Source organism: Helianthus annuus, chromosome 1 (assembly GCF_002127325.2).
Source record: "Helianthus annuus cultivar XRQ/B chromosome 1, HanXRQr2.0-SUNRISE, whole genome shotgun sequence".
Taxonomy (NCBI): domain Eukaryota; kingdom Viridiplantae; phylum Streptophyta; class Magnoliopsida; order Asterales; family Asteraceae; genus Helianthus; species Helianthus annuus.
Genome location: NC_035433.2, coordinates 33,771,454 through 33,783,154, shown reverse-complemented (window position 1 = coordinate 33,783,154; position 11,701 = coordinate 33,771,454).

The window sequence follows — 11,701 nt, the reverse complement described above, 5'->3', positions numbered from 1 at the left end:
GTCTGAGCAAGAGGGAGTCTATGTTGCTGAAGTTGTGATAAAGCTTCAAGAAGACTCAAGAGAGAGAGAGAAAGACAAGACGCTGCGAGATTGACTGCGGTAATATCCAAGGGGGAGTCTGTTAGTGCAGTTATGTCTATCACCTCTGTCAATTCAGTCTGTAGCAGAATCAGAAGAAAACAAGATATTATATTGTAATATTTAAGGAAAAGGCAAGATGGCATTTATGTAATTAATGAGAAATCTCATTAAGCCCCTTGGCCTATATATAGAATACTTAGGGTTATGTTTTAGAACTTTTGGCATTTGGAGAATTGGAGAGCTAGGAGCTAGAGAGAGAAAGTACTCAAGGTGATTCACGGTTCTTGTATCTTTTCAGATCTATCAATCGAATCACAGATTATATCACGTCGTGTGTGTTCAGTCACGTTCGTGTACGGATTCCGCACGTTACACGAATCGGTTCGCAATCGTTTCGGAGTCGAAAACCGGTCCCACAAGAAACGGTTTAACTGTTGTACCGAGCGGTTTAACCGGGTGACTAGTCATCCTTATAATCAATAAAAATACAACTTTAACTCAAAAAATTATCCAAAGCTACAAATTCAATAATGAAAAATCGATTTTTCACAAAATATTTCTTAAATAAAACTCTACAATAGGTTTATGGCATTGTAGTGTTGAACCCATCAAGTTCAAGGTCACTTAAAAGACGAAATTCATTATTATCATCATTCTTATCATCAAGAACATAATTACTTTTGTTTTCTACAATATAAGGGTGAAGGGAGTGGTTAAATACTTGAAAGTGGCAAACTTCAAAATCAACCAATCAGAGGGTGCCATGTCATTCCATCTAAAAAGTTTAAACTATGCTAAAAAGTGTTGTCAATAGTTAAACACTTGAATTGGTAAACTTTTTTTTTGTTTTCATTTTTTTTTAAATTATGTGTTAAATAGGTCTCTTCCCGCGCGGCATGTGACATCCCGGAAAATTAGGCATCTTTCCTGATTCGTTTTGCGTGTTACTTGTTTATAAAATACATGTTTATTTAGAAATTACGTGTGTCGCGAATATCGCGTAGTGTGTCTTGTATTTATAAATTATAACAAAATACCCGATCTTCGGAACTGAAACATTGTTAGTTATGTGAATAAACTAGAAACCAGAACACCTTAATTTATTATTTTGCGAAACTCATGAGAAACCAAAACCTGCTACCTTGCGACCTGAAAACCGAACCCATCCTTTTTTCCCCACACCTCACGGCCCAAACAAACCCAACCCAAAACCCACCCTTCTCAGCCCACATACCCAAACCGCCCCACACCCCTTCCCCTTTGTGTTTTATTTGCACGTATGTAGTGCATGAGAGCTAAAAAAAAAACCCCTTCGCAAATTCCCTCTTGATCGCATCTCCTTCCCTCTAGTTCTTTCTCTCCGCTCCAAGGTTAGTGTGCTTGTTAGCCTACATTTTATGGTATTTTTGTGTATACATGGTTGTGATCTTGAGACATGCATGGTAGATGTTTATTGATTTCATGATTAATTTCGGATGAAATATTATTGCTTGAGATATTCGATGATATGCATGTATACATGAGCGTTGGTTGCGTTTGTGATGATGTTTAGGATGTTATACACCTAGGGTTTGCTGTGGTTTGAATATGCAAGGTGTTATTTGATGGGTAACTGGTTAGTAGTCGATATTACTAAGTTTCATGGTCGTTTAAACTCGTTCTAGTATTATAAAGACATTGTAGGATCGTGTCTCGACCCAAACGAGTCGTTCAGAGGATATTCTATCAAATACAGATACAGAAAATAAGTATTTGACTTAGGAACAGCTAGCAAATCACTTTAAACTTCTATTTGCATTGATTTCTGACAGTTTACATTCAAATCCTGGACCGGCAGCACTTCGGTACAGTTTTCAAGACTCTTCTAATCTGGTTCGCTTAAATGACCTATATATAGTGCTAGGAGATCCGCTTCAACGGACATGTCCGAATAAGCGGATCTCCATTGTACATATAAGCGGATCTATCAATTGACATACAAGCGGACCTATTCGTATGTCACTATAAGCGAACCTATATCTAAACACACATACAATATCCTGTTTTCTCGTAAAACGCGCCCTGATCTAACAATCTAAGACTAAGACTCGATCCAAGACGAAGTCAACAGATGTAGCGCACCAACAGACTCCCCCTCAGATGTTGACGGAGTCGTCCATCGAGTCACGACAATGCTATGTCTTCAAATCTTCAGTCTTGATCAGTCTCTGGGCTTCTCTCTTTCTATTTTCATCCCTTACTCTTAAATCACCAACAAGCTTCTTCTCTTTGATGTTGACATCTTTTGAGTTTTTCATCTCCAACATTCACTCCCCCTTAAATAATGACTTTTCCTGCATAAAACTCTACCACAAGCATAAGTTTTATGACAAACAATTAAGCATTTAGACATCATTTGAAACTTATCACAAACAAATCAATCAATCAAATACTGATGAACCACTTGGAATTGTAACATTTTTCTTATCAAAACAAACACAATCTCCCAAACCAACTTGTTCATCATGTTTAGCACTTGGAATTTTGAAAATCAGCTATTCAATATCAGTTGTCAAAAATCTTTTTGACTTTTTCAAAATTTATGCTAAAACACACCAAAAATCTTTTTGTATTTTCTGAGAGATGATAACTGACACTACTTGAAAAACAAAAGAATGCAGAAATGAAATATTTACAGACAATATTTTTGTGAGTTTGTGCAAGAGGATCATATCAGTTTTGAGACAAATCACTAACACCGTTAAGCTTTAAACATTCTCAGTTCTAACCAATTTACCTAGATTGTCAGTATATTGCTCCATTTTAAATTTTCACACAAATTTCAATCGATTCGAGATACGATATTAATGTTTTAGAAACTTAAACTTAATTGTGTATCACTCCACTTGAATATACTCCTGTATCCAGATCCCAATATTCAGTCTTACAGGTGAGTATACCACAGATGATATCTGTAAATGGGTTATGTGCGAGGGCCGTGAGAGCTCAGGTCGATTACTTCCGTATACGCAAAGAGATGACGGCTTCGACTTTAGGTGGGTCCCCTTTAGAGGATCTTTTATTACAACAGCAGCGACTATCAATTTTATTGTTTCATCAGCTTGCTGAGGGCGATGCTATATTTCAAGCATTTTGCAGAAAGCATTATCCGGGGACTAGGTCAGTACTTCCATACAGCAGAAGTCCCGGGATAATACCCCAGATATCACTGAGTATAAAGACCTAGTATCTCAGAATATGGGACCTTTCAAACAAGATTTCGGGGGTTACCCATATATTCAAGAATAGTTACCCACGAATCAAGCAAGTTTGAATTAGGTTTATATCTCGTTTCAATTTACTAAAAGTGCGAAAACCTACTGACACATCCGCAGTAAGATTGTTTATAACATTTTTACTTTACATTTCTTTAGCGTGTTGTGATAGTCCACTGATGTACTATGATTTCCTCTTTTTCACAATAAAACTCATTTTTAAATTTTTCATGTTTTGGCTTTTTCAAATTTTCTAATGTTTTTGGATTTTCTAAAAATTTTCTACTCCCCCTAAAATGCAAAAACATTAAAGAAATTTGAAAAATATCTAAGCTCTAGACACACTAGAAACATGAAAGTAAACCAAACTATACAAAAATATGACAACTGATATCAAAACACATCAAATCGCCATTCATTTGGCATAAACAATCAGAACTCCCCCTATCAACAAACTATTTTCCCATTTAGATTTCAAAACACTTAAGTTTGTTTTAATCAAAATGGTTTTTCCGGAAAATAAGTTTGATTGATTTTATCACTTGTAGATTTATGAAACAAATTCGGGGTTGTGGTTCATCATATTGTCTTCCAACCAGCTGTAGGAAAATACAAGTGCAAATTAATGTCCTTGAATTTACCATATGCAATCAATGCACAATCAAATCTTCTAACCACTTGTTCAACAAATACAAACAAACCTCTTTACCATATGTATGATTGACGTTACCGAATCAATCTCAAGAAAGATGCCGATTCATGCTCCACGCTTACCAACCTGGGAGCTCCGGCAAGTCCTGAGACTTACTGTTCATAATATGTACCATCCCAGTCACAAACCAGGGATGGTTCAATCTTTTCTTTCTTTGTTTTCTTCTCATAAAATTCTTTAACCCCTTTGACTTTTCGATCAATCATCTTTCCAAAGATATGTTTTACCTTGGGGTTAAAGACCTTCTCAGCATCAAATTCCTGTTTATCATTATAAAATTGGTTAGAAATTTCATTTTTACCAATTTTCTTTTTATAATTCTCAGCCCGAAGTGATGGAAACTCCTCATCATTCACAATCGGAACTGATTTTTCATCTTTTACATCAGCTTCACATTTTGAAACAACTTGTGGCTCAACTGATTTTATGGAATCAGTTTCATCGCCCGAAAATAGCTCCTCTGATTTTGACCTATCAGAATCATCGCTAGAGCTTTCACCACCCTTCTTAACAACCCATTTCTGGTTGTCAGATTTAGCTCTCTTCTTGTAAAACTTGTTCGAACTCTCACCAATTTCAAATGTAGAATCTTGAAACAATTTTGTTCTATCAATTGGTGGTTCGAACTCAACTACTCTTTCTTTGAGTTTACGAGATACTCCCTGTTTTGATTGTATTGCCTTAGAACAATCTCGGGCAATATGTCCAACAATGTTGCACCGGAAACAGGTTCTCGTATCTGTATCCTCCTTAGCCATCTTCTTCAATTCATCTTGCTTCTTTGCAAGGAACTCACTATTTGATTCCCTCCAGAAACTTGTCTTTTCTTCTTCATCAGTTGATGTGCCTGAAACAAATGACATTTTGGATTTAAAATCATGAACATATTTTTCATTTTTCTGTTTTTCTGTAGGAATAAAACCAAGACCTTTCTTTTTAAAATTATCGTTATGGTTTGATTTCTTTTAGAAACCTGAACCAGAACTGTAATTCTTTTTCTTATTTAATCTTTGTTGTACTCTTGAGGTGTACATTTTAGGTTTTTCATTAAGACATAAGTCTTTTATTCCAGAAATATTAATTTCTGTGAGTTTGAAAACCTTGTTTATCAATTCAGTTTTGACACCTCTTATTGGAAATTCCTCATCAGAATATAATTTGTCAGAATCACTCAAAGTGTATGCAACTTTGAACAATCCATCATCCAAATCAGATTTTGATAACAAAAATTTTCTATCATAAACTATTTTGTCCTGTTTTTCTGTATGACACAGAGTGCTTGACCCAGACTTTGACTCTGACGCGAACTCCGACGTTGACTCCTCTATTTCATCGTTTTCTAACACATGATCCATGACTTTCTTCATCAATTGAGACTGTTGATCAGTGTCAGACGATGTAAACACAACATCAATACTATCTGGCAAATTGACTGATGACTCCGACTCCCACTGTAAATTTATTGCCTTTTTGACTCTTTCATCGTTTGGGTATCTTGGCAAATATCCATTTTCCAGCGGGGGTGGACACTTGTTATAACTACCAGAATCTTTCTTATCAGTCTTTTTCTTCGTGCCGTTCTTCTTCTTTTCCGAAGTCTTTTCATCAGCAATTTTTTCAGCTTCCTTTTCTTCAGTTACCTCATCATCTTCCCATGCCTTCATACTTTCAACTGTCGGATAAATCCTGTCAATGACATAAGAAGTACATGAGTAACTTTTTAACAAACGGTTAACTCTTTTAGTTTCAATTCTTTGCAACTCAAGCTTTTGTTCCAAAGCAGCACACTTCTCGATGTAATTATTCACAACTTTCTGTTTGATCATGAATGCTCCCTGAAGTGTCTTCATTGCTGTTGCTTGTTCTTCACTTGATTGATTGTATTGATTTATGGACTTGTTCAGAACATCATAAGATTCCTTTAACTGATTTATGTTATTAATCAGTTCACTGTTTTTCTTCTTGAAAATCTCACAGTTTTCACACATCACAGGAATCTTTTTAGCATTAACTTCAGCATCAACTTTAAACTTTGGAACCTCTTTCATCTTTTGCCTTCTGTTTACAAAAATATCTTCATCATCACTGCTCACCGGTGTTTTGACCTTTTTCTTTTTCTTTTTAACTTTTTCATCATCACTATCACTTTCAGCAATCAGCTTCATATCAGCTTTGAATTTTCTTGCCCAATACTCAGTATCATCATCACTGTCATCTTCAACCTTTGCCATGAAAGCAGTGTAAGCTCTAGTTGATCAGGAATATAATCATCCCAAGTAAAATTTTCCCAGCTAAAACCCTCTGGTAGCTTTTCATCTTCTTGATCAATCAAACAAGCTTTTGCATTATCTGGAATATATTTATCCCAGTTGAATGACTTCTTTTCATCTTGATTAACCACACATGCTTTCTTTCTAGAATCTTCAATTATGGGTCTTCCATGTGCAGTTTGTGCTTGATGTTGATGTTGTTGTGATGGTGATTGAGCAACTTGATGGTAGATGGCTTTTCTGTAATAATCATTGTTGTTGTTGAAAGGATTTTGAGCTCCACTTGCTTCGCAGTTAGTGCACTCCCTCTTGAAGTGACCTTTTTCCCTGCAACGAAAACAAGTGACTTTAGATTTATCAAAACCTAAAGTAGAAACATTAGCATCACGAGGATCATCTCTCCTCGTTATCTGCTTAAATTTCTCAGCTCTCCTTAGTACACTAGCCAAACACCATTTAATATCCATCAGCTCTATCTCTTCAGCATCTATCTGGTCGTAGTCTTCCTTGGTTAACATTGGATTCCCGATACGACCTGCAACAAAACAAGTATAAGATTCCAAAACCATTCCTAATAAAGACATTTGACTTTTGGCAACTTCTTCAGAATAATCTTGATCATTTTCAAGATTTAAAACAATGTTGCACTGAAGTTTTCTCCCATTTTTCGTTGCTGAAATGTTTGGATCAAAAGATGGAAATGATGTGAAACTTGTTTTACTGCTTGATCCTTTAGATGAGCTTTCAGATGAATTTTTGACACTGTAGGCAGTTTCAACTTTCGGAGATAGATTTGATGATTTCTCATTCACCCCTGTTTTATAGTATAACCCAATATCCTGTTCACCATCAAAATCTTTCATTCGAATAATTTTTTGTTGTTCCATTTCTTGAGCTTCGATCTTTTCAATGAACTTGCTGAGTGTCAAATTGCTAAAACCTTTCTTGTTTCTTAACATCATAAGATATGTGCCCCAAGTTTCATATGGCAAAGCATCAGCAAGTTTTTCAATCAACTCTTCATTGTTTTTCTCAATACTCAATCTCTTCATGTTAGCAAGCAAATTGCAGTATCTTTCGATAATCTCTCTTGTGCTTTCATTCTTTAACCCCCGAAACAGATCAAACTCTTTCTTTAGAAGTGATTTCTTGCTTTTGACCATTTCTTCACTACCACGAAACTTTGACCTTAAAGCTTTCCAAATTGAGTATGAAGTTCCATTGTGTTGCAACAGAACCATAATATCCTCTTTCACTGCTTGTTGAATAAGACTTAACATCATTTTCTCATCTTTGTATTTCTTTCTAGCATCAGCACCTAGATCTTTTATCGGAACAGGCTCTTCATCATCATTCATCGGTCGAACATATTTTGTCTCGACACATTCCCAAGCATCTAGGTAATTAGCTTGTACCCAATTCTCAAAACGACCTTCCCAACCTTTAAATTCTTCTATATTCATGAGTTTGGGTGGTTTTTGCATTGTACCCGTTTCATTCTCGAGCATTGTATTTTGTGCAAAAGTAATCGGTGTAACCGGAGTAGCGAACGCGTTAAAAAAATCCTCGTCCATTTTCAAATTTTATCAATTTTCACAACAGCCCTTATAAGCGAACCGAATTGTTTGAAATGTTCACAAAAGCGAAACTGCTGAGTACACACAAGCGGAACTAGTAAACCAAATAAGCGAAACCACTAAGTCCGTATAAGCGAATCACTGGATGATCACAAAAGCGGAACTGAATGTTGTTCACTGAAGCGGACCTCTTGTGCTTTGAAGCGGATCTACTTGGTCAGATAAGCGGAACTAATTAATGTTCAACCAAGCGGATCTACTTGGTCAGACAAGCGGAACTCTCTGAAAAATGTAACAATAAGCGGAACTACCCTGTTCTTTGAAGCGGATCTATTTGATAAAATGTATCTATAAGTGGATCTAACCCGTTCACACAAGCGGAACTATGGTGTGTCCGTAAAAGCGGAACTAACTCGAAAGCTAATTTGACCCATTTTTAATGCGAATTTTAACACCAAACTTTCCAGGATTTGTCTATATCCAACTATGCAGAATCCTTGAAATTTTGAGCTGATTTTGACCGGTGAAAATGTCGGAACTGAAGAAAGAAGGTGTAGAAGAAAGAAATCTTGACAAATTCCAGCTATTCTCTGCAGAACTCCTCCTCCTGAAGCTCTGATACCACTTGTAGGATCGTGTCTCGACCCAAACGAGTCGTTCAGAGGATATTCTATCAATTACAGATGCGGAAAATAAGTATTTGACTTAGGAACAGCTAGCAAATCACTTTAAACTTCTATTTGCATTGATTTCTGACAGTTTACATTCAAATCCTGGACCGGCAGCACTTCGGTACAGTTTTCAAGACTCTTCTAATCTGGTTCGCTTAAATGACCTATATATAGTGCTAGGAGATCCGCTTCAATGGACATGTCCGAATAAGCGGATCTCCATTGTACGTATAAGCGGATCTATCAGTTGACATACAAGCGGACCTATTCCTATGTCACTATAAGCGAACCTATATCTAAACACACATACAATATCCTGTTTTCTCGTAAAACGCGCCCTGATCTAACAATCTAAGACTAAGACTCGATCCAAGACGAAGTCAACAGATGTAGTACACCAACAGACATAAACAGAAAGCTGATTAACATTTACAGCCAACTTCAGTTGGCTGTAAACAGGTCGTTATATATCGAAAAACTGATTTTCTGAAGTCTGCAACGTACGTTTTTTAAAAACCCTTCAAATGGCGCTGGAATCTTATTTTTCTGAGGTCGTTTACTATTTTTAAAGAGTTGTTTCGTACAGCAGCTAAAGCTGCATTTTTTTGCAGAAATTACCTGTTATGTTTTACGTTATATCTGTAATCTGGATAGAGTTAGGTCGTGAAAGTCGCACAGTAGCTGGACACGGATGTTGCCGAAAATCTTCCACTGGAATTTTGCCATTCGGACAGACGATGATTTTTAAACAATTTTTTCCGTGGACTGTAGTCAGAAAGTGACGAATCTGACTGCAGCCTATTAGATGATTTTTAATAAATAATTGGTAATTACTTAGATCTTGAGATTTTTACACAAAGTGACGTGGACCACTTGGAACATTCTGCAAATTATTTAGAATTTTTGGAATGAGACAATTATTTTATAAAAATACCCGAAAATAGCCCAGTTCTGGACGTCAAAGCTGAAATGTAACAAGTTATAATGTGCGTATCTAAGTGTTGTTTGTGCTATCTGAGAATGATCAAACTTGTTTGATATCAACGATAATGTTATGTGAATTATTGTGTGTTGTGACCGTAAGAAATTATATGTGCAATAGGCATATGTATGTAAGTTGTTAACGTGATTGCATGATACGTGTTTAGATACATGTATGAGTTTTGTGCCTTACTTAAACACACTAATAAACTAAATGGTAATAGTACTAGAACGTAATTGACCTACCTTGACTCCTAACCATTTTAAGAGACCAACCGAGCAATCGAAGGTGAGTTCACACTTTTCTTAAAAAACAGGTGATTCCCGGTGGTTTGGGAATGGGTTAAATAACAATTATCCCCCTTGGGTAGAATACGTACTACCGTCCTCCTAGGTGAAGGACGACAACCGTTATAATACATGTCTTAAGCATACAAGACAACAACTTTATCTTAAAGTTCCCACTCATTGTATATCGGCTTAATCGTCGGGCCAATGGCGAACGGGTTATTAGTTAAATAGCGCTATTAGGTTTGACAAGCCTCACACCATCCCGCAAAGGATGGGAGTGGACTAATATACTTGGGCACTTAGTCAATGATGATAGACATTGACTTGGGGCACTCAACATAACTTTAGTCAGTAGTCGATATGGTACGGGTCTAGTGGTTTAAAACATTGGGGTAGCTCCCCATGGCATGTTTTTATAAAGAACAAGGAACTTAACAACTTATGGTTTTTGGAACAATATTAAAACGGACAACCAACTGTGAACTCGCCAACTTTTTGTTGACACACTACTGCATGCTTTGGAGGTCGTTAGGTGCATGGCTGGAGCTTGCATGAGAAGTGGACGTTGTGGTTAGGAATCTACTGTTGGATTTCTACTATTAAACATTATGACTTTTACTTTACTTAATGGGTTTTAAACTTTTGCTTCCGCTAACATTTAAACTTGGTTTGGGATTTTGTTTTCGTAAACACTAAACGTTTGATTGGTTGTTTTACTTCGTTTTACTTTATTTCACTTATTGTTCAGTATGATTGGTGGTATGATCCTGGTCAGTCACACGCCTCGCGGTATTACTCCGCTTATGGATTTTGGGGGTGTGACACGGCAAACCCACACCGCTTGGTTTCCTTACCGATCGGCAAAATGGGTCGGCGGGGGTGTTACCGCTCAGCAAACCCATTTACCGATCTGGTTAGCCGCCCACACCGTATCCCTAAAATAAGAAATATTATGGCATTGGAGTGTTAAAACACAAGGGTACTTGTCGTATAACTAAAATATATAACAACTAACTTTATGTTTGAGAAGGCGTTTCATGTCTTCCTCACCAAACATGTTATCTATATCATCATTATGAAGTTTTCCTTCCGGCTCTTCTTTAACCACCCAAAATTCTAAATGATTAACACTTTCATAATCAACCGGATCATAGGATCTCTTAGCATATTTGAGTCTAGAGAAACATTAACCCAAAAATGACACTTAAAAGGTAGATTTTGATGTAATAAAAAAAATAAAAATTCAATGTAGAGTTTAAACTCAAAATTGAACATGGATATAAACTAGTTCACGGGTATGTATTGGTAATACTAGATTTTCAAAGGATCGAAAAATAAATCGGGCTCTATTATACCGATGACGTCTCCTGCAAGCAATATAACTGGTAATACCAATAGGTTAGACACCGGGTGAATGAGAATTAATGATATGAGAGAGAAAGACTCAATTCATAGAAATTTTCATAATGAACTCATGTTATCCTATCCCACTATAACGTGCAATGCTCATGCTCTCTATCTTGTTGATGTGGTATTCAATTATTCATAACAAAATCCTTTCATGCTCTTGATGTGTTCCAGGTCCGGTTTCCCCTTCTGGGTTGGGCTTGACCAGTATTTAATGGGCCAGCTTGATTCACAATATAATATGACCACAATGTAGTGAACTAGTAAATTTAATTTGCTCGCGCGTTGCAGCAAGGTATAACTCGAATTTATAGCGTTTAATGAAAACATGTTATATTTGAACCGACCTGTTTCCGAACAAAGTTTACAATAATACGTAGATCAACTGAAAACGTATATAAAAATAAGTACAAAAACGTATTATATTTGACCTGACATATATTTTGGAAGAAACTTA